The sequence below is a fragment of the Morus notabilis genome, unplaced genomic scaffold (genome assembly GCF_000414095.1).
Source record: "Morus notabilis unplaced genomic scaffold, ASM41409v2 Scaffold1483, whole genome shotgun sequence".
Lineage (NCBI taxonomy): Eukaryota > Viridiplantae > Streptophyta > Magnoliopsida > Rosales > Moraceae > Morus > Morus notabilis.
Genome location: NW_010360436.1, coordinates 28,492 through 34,856, shown reverse-complemented (window position 1 = coordinate 34,856; position 6,365 = coordinate 28,492). Strand labels below are relative to the sequence as shown.

At 43.9% G+C, this 6,365-nt stretch overlaps 1 pseudogene; it reads left to right on the top strand.

The window, feature by feature from the left end:
* The first annotated feature begins 1,154 nt into the window (after window positions 1-1,154).
* Window positions 1,155-5,402, top strand: LOC112091291 (annotated as a pseudogene).
* Window positions 5,403-6,365: the final 963 nt, after the last annotated feature.

Genomic DNA, 6,365 nt, shown 5'->3' with positions numbered 1-6,365 from the left:
GACTTCCGATTGACGATCCGTTTTGAGGTAGGGGTCCTATTACTTAACTTTTGTGGAATTTTATTTAATTTAATTTATTTTGTTAAATTTGAGAAGATTGAAATTGTATATCAAACTTATTTATTACTGTTATACGATATGACTTGAAACAGAACCATTATGGGGCCCGTCCTGTAATGTACAGCGTGGCCAAGAGATTTTGACATAATTTTGGAATCTGACACAAAAGCATGGTTAGGAGAATGTAAATCAGACACGATAGTGAGATAGTGTGCTAACAGTAGGTGTGGCCGTTCACCATCCCTGGGTGTGAACCCGAAAAGGTAAAAGAGGGGAGAGGTGATGATGCTCTCCGGGGTTGAGAATCCCCAAGGTTACTGTACAGTGGTTGCGTCTTGGTGAGGGCTCGGAACGACAGTTCACCATTGCCCGTGGTTCGGGAACTGATCTGGTAGGGACGCCGAGATAGAGCTCCTTGCTATCAGTGCCTCTTTTTTGATTGGGTTATCTCACTGATACTGATCATCTGACTCATTATACATAAAACATAAAAACTACTAACCATGCAGGTTTAATTGGAAAACTAAATAAAACTAAAGGTAAGTAATAGTCCTCCTACTGAGCATTTCATGCTCACCCCTTTTCTCTTCCCATCCCCAGGTGGTGTGCAGTGTAATCTTTCAGACGAGGAGTAGACGTCTCACAGTGTGCACGTGTTGGAGACCTATCCCTTCTTTTGGTCTTCTTTTTTATGTAAGATTCTGACTGGGTTGTTTTCAACATGGATGTGACTGATGATGGTTGTATTATTTTAGTATTTTACTTGGTGCTACATTGTACTGTGGATTTCTGGTTTAATTTTCTTTGTTGAGTTGTGATTTTAATCATGAGTTTTTCGTTAAAAGTCCCATGGGCACTTGTCGTTTATATTTCAGGAGTTATATTTTATTTTTATTTTCGTTTATCCCTCGTATTTTATTCTTATTGTGTAACCCCCACCTAGGGGTGTTACAAATTTTTGGTATCAGAGCCTAGGTTGGGAAACCTAGGGAATGTAGCACCATTTGACACGGTTTTAATTGGGTTGTATCCTTTTGTGAGTAAATCATCATCAGTACTAATCCTGTCAAATTTTCACAGTCAAATCAAAAAATATGCCGCCAAGGCGTAATCCCCAACCTGCTGCCCCAGCTTTCGATATGGAACAATTTGCTGCCATGTTCCAAGCCTTTCAAAATGCCCAAAATCCTCCACAGGATCCAAATGCAGCTCAACAACGCCTGACATTGCTTGAAAAGTTCATGAAGCAGAAACCTCCTACTTTTATTGGCGAGCCAGATCCGGTAGCCGCTGAGCAATGGTTAAAGAGCATCAAAAAGAAACTCTGAACTTTAGGAATTCCACCGGAATACTGTGTTGATTTTGCAACCTACATGTTTGAAGGAAAAGCGGAGCAATGGCTAGAAAGTCAGGGGGAAGACTATGATATACCTAATATTCCTTGGGATGAGTTTGAGGCACTATTCAAGAGGACGTTTATTCCTGAGAACCATCGACTGAGGATGATCAGAGAATTTGATGACTTGGTACAAGGTGATATGACAGTAGCACAATATCATGCTCGGTTTATTGATCTATCTCGTTACAATCCTGGCGCAGTTGCAGACCCTATGGCTAGGTGTGAGAAATTCTGAAAGAACCTGAGGCCTAGACTTAGACAGATGATAGCATCTACTGCTTCAAATAACTTTCTCAAGCTGGTTGATGCGGCCGAGCAAGCCGAAGTCGAGCTCAATAGCACTTATGGAGAGTACAAAGGACCAGGAGGAAGCAGAAAGTCAAGAAAAATGGGTAAAAAGGATAAGACACAGGGTCAAGGTCCGCAAAATAGTGGCACGAGTGACAGGAGTAGCTCTTCAGGTAGCGGACTTTTCCAGCCTTACGCCTGTTATACCTGTGGGCAACCCGGACACCTTAAGCGAAATTGCCCAAACCGTCCGATGTAGTCGCCTTTAGCTCCTGGGGAACAACAGAGTAGCCATACTGGTTCAGCTTCAGTAGTGAGAATCAAGCATCTTTTCAGAACCCGACTGCTTCTTATGCTTCTGTCCCTCAACCGCGTGGTCTTCAACCACATTATTACCTCCAGCCACGACCACAAGGTTCAGGTTTTCAGCAGAGTCAGAGTTATCAGCCTACTCCTTAAGCTTCTGGGAGTCAGAGACCTTACTTTTTGGGAGAAAATGCTGGTGCAAGTAGTAGTCATGGGAATCGTGGTAGAGGACAAAGGAACAAGGGAAAGTCTCAGGGTCAGGCTTATGCTGTCACATCAACGACAACCATTGGTCGAGGACAACAGGCTGATCACTCCGTAGTTGATGGTACGATACTTGTCTCTCATTCTTAGGCTTATGTGTTATTTGATACTGGTGCCACACATTCTTTTATTTTCATGTTATTTGCTTCAGTTCTACAATTAGGCGTTGATACGCATGATCCCCCTTTGACTCTTAGTACACCGATGGGAGGTATAGCTGAGGTATCTATAATTTGTAGATCCTGTTTTATAGTCTTAGGCGATCATCGACTATCAGCCGACCTATTTGTGTTGTCAATGACTGGGTTTGACGTCATACTAGGTATGGATTGGTTAAGTAAGTATCGTGCTACAGTGGATTGTTACTGGAGACGTGTCACACTCTTTACTAAAAACGGGCAAGTCATAGACTATCAGGCTAAGACAGGAGCAGTGACGCCAGCACCTGTTTTAAAAGCTTGCATTGGTGGTCGGAAGAATCTAGAGAGCTTAGGAATGGTTTTCGCATTAGAAGGAGAGTATGAGGCAAATGAATCTTCGTATATACCGGTGGTGGATGATTTTCGAGATGTGTTTCCAAATGAGCTACCAGGGCTTCCACCGGACAGAGAGATTGAGTTTTGCATAGATTTAAACCCCGGTACCTCTCCCATTTCTATTGCTCCATACCGCATGGCACCTGCTGAAAATGTCGATTTAAGGAAGCAATTGCAAGAATTAATGGAGAAAGGGTTTATCGTCCTAGTACATCACCGTGCGGAGCTCCTGTCCTTTTCGCAAAGAAGCATGATGGGGCATTGAGACTTTGCGTGGATTACCGTCAACTCAACCGAGTCACCATCAAAAATAACTATCCATTACCCCGCATTGACGAATTGTTTGATCAGTTAGGTGGGTCCTGATATTTCTCTAAGATTGATTTACGGTCAGGATATCATCAGTTGAAGGTAAGAGATGAGGATGTTTCAAAGACGGCTTTTCGCACTCGCTATGGTCACTACGAGTTTCTTGTCATGCCATTCGGGTTGACCAATGCACCAGCCACATTTATGGACCTCATGAACAGAGTTTTTCGTCCGCATTTAGATCGCTTTATCATCGTCTTCATCGATGACATCTTGATTTATTCCAAGACTCAAGAGGAACATACAGAACATTTGAGGATTGCCTTACAAACTTTAAGGGAACATTGTCTATATGCTAAGAAAGAAAAGTGTGATTTTTGGATGACTAAAGTGAAATTCCTTGGACATGTTGTTTCCCAAGAGGGCATATCAGTTGATCCCTCCAAGGTAGAGGCTGTGTTGAACTGGGGGCGTCCGAAGAATGTGTCTGAGATTCGTAATTTTCTTGGGTTAGCGGGATATTATCGGCGATTTGTGGAAAATTTCTTGAGGATTGCATCGCCTTTGACAAGGTTGACGAGAAAGGATGTTAGGTTTGTTTGGGATGAAGAATGTCAGGAAGCGTTCATGGAGCTGAAACATCGACTCACTAGCGCTCCTATTCTCATAGTCCCTAGTAGCAACGAGCCCTACACAGTGTTTACCGACGCTTCTAGGAATGGATTGGGATGTGTGTTGATGCAGGAAGGTCGAGTGGTAGCTTATGCTTCACGACAGTTGAAACCCTATGAGGTGAATTACCCTACCCACGACTTAGAACTAGCTGCAGTGATCTTTGCACTCAAAATTTGGAGGTGTTATCTCTACGGTGCAAAATTCGAGCTTTTTACTAACCATCAAAGCCTCAAGTACCTGTTCACCCAACGAGATTTGAATTTGAGACAACGAAGATGGATAGAGTATATGGAAGAGTACGATTTCAATCTTCAGTACCACCTAGGAAAAGCTAATGTTGTAGCAGATGCTTTGAGCCGGAAAAGCCATGGAGTCTTGGCTAGTTTGGCATTTGAAGATTGGAATAGGTTAGCTACCATTGGGAGTTTTGATTTGTAGTACTATGAGGACAGTTACAAGGCATGTGTCTTCAACATTGTGGCAACTCTTACCTTGATACAACTGGTAAAGCAAGGGCAATGGCATGATGAAGAACTTGGTGAAGTTTGGGACCAGCTTCAAAGTGGAGAACAGATTGAGGAATGGCAGGTAAGTCCAGAGGGATTCCTCCTTCGGAGAGGGAAACTTGTGGTTCCGAATGATCCTGATCTCTGAGATGCCGTGTTGTATGAGGCTCACCGCTCTAAGTTTTTCATTCACCCTGGGAGCACTAAAATGTACATGGACTTGAAAAGGCAATACTGGTGGCGCAGAATGAAACGCGACGTTGCCAATTTTGTGGCTAAATCTGCAATATGTAAACAGGCCAAAGCGGATCATCAGAGACCTGGTGGCGAGTTGCAGCCCTTACCTATTCCTGATTGGAAGTGGGACCACGTGACAATGGATTTCGTCACGGGATTACCTAGAACCCAAGAGGGGTATGATGCTGTATGGCTTGTCGTGGATCGTTTGACGAAGACTGCCCATTTTATTCCCATAAGAGCTGATTTAAGGTTCCCAAGCTGTGTCGATTGTACCTCGAGAGGGTAGTTACGTTACATGGTGTCCCTATGTCTATTGTCTCTGATCGTGACGCTCGATTCACCTCTAAGTTTTGGAAAGGATTACAGAATGCTTTGGGAACTGAGCTGAGATTTAGCACCGCTTTTCATCCCCAGACTGATGGCCAATCAGAGCGGGTCATATAGATTCTTGAAGATATGCTTCGCGCTTGTATTTTGGACTTTGGAGGCAGATGGGGTGAGTACTTACCAAATGCTGAATTTGCCTACAATAACAGCTATCAAGCTAGCATTGGAATGACTCAATTTGAGGCTCTGTATGGTAGACCCTGCAGATTTCCTTTATGTTGGGCTGAGAAAGAAGAACACATTAATCTCGGGCCTCAGTTTGTACGGGAAACAACAGATAGAGTTCAACTTATTCATGATCGCCTCAAAGCTGCTCAGAGTCGACAAAAAAGTTATGCAGATAACCGGAGACGACCGTTGGAGTTCGAGATTGGAGATTTTGTGTTCTTAAAAGTGACCCCAAAACGCGATGTTTCTCGTTTTGGTGTTTGAGGCAAGCTTGCACCGAGATACACATGGCCATTTCAGATACTAGAACGAATTGGATCAGTTGCATACTGCCTAGACCTGCCATCCCAATTGTCTCATGTCCATAACGTCTTCCACGTGTCGATGCTACGGAAGTACGAACCAGATCCGTCTCAGATAATAACATGGACATATGTCCCGATCCAGGTAGACACGACTTCCGAGGAGTTTTCTGTTCGGATTTTAGAACGTGAGATTAAGACTCTGCGTCGTCGTGAGATACCCTTGGTAAAAGTTCTATGACAGTATCATGGAGATGAGGAAGCTACTTGGGAGCTTGAGTCAGAAATGCAGAAAAATTACCCTTATCTATTCTGAATACAGTTGTAATTGTAATTTCGAGGACGAAATTTCCCAAGGGGGATGAAGTTGTAAAACCCAAAATTTATTTGGGGTCAATTTGTAATTTTTAAAGACTTAAGTGTGAAAATTTTAGAAATCTAGGCCAGAATTTGAATTTAAGAGAAATGTGGGGTTAAAAATGAAAATTTTGACAGTCAGCATACCCAACCTGTCATTTAGTGCCACTTGAGCGTGTTCCTCATCCTCACCAATCAGAAAACCCTCATTTTCCCTCTCTTCATTTTCTCTCATTTTCTCTCATTTTCTCCACGCACGGCCGACCCACCTCCGGCGAGATTCCGGCGTCCGTTTTCGACACCTCCCGGCTCGTTGGAAAGATCTCGTCGAGCTGAGTCCGGATTGGTGTCTTCCAGCCGCCCCACCTCCGCCGGACGACGCCACACTCGCCGGCCAAAGTTTTGAAAAACACCCAAACTTCCGATCGTGATATATTCGTCGTCCGGTGTCCGATTGAGGTGATTCTGATCCCAATAGACTCAGAGCGAAGAGACGAAGAAAACCGTACCAGCAGCACGGCTTGATTCTGACCGAAGCACCGCCGCCCGTGGTGGTCGGATTTCCCGC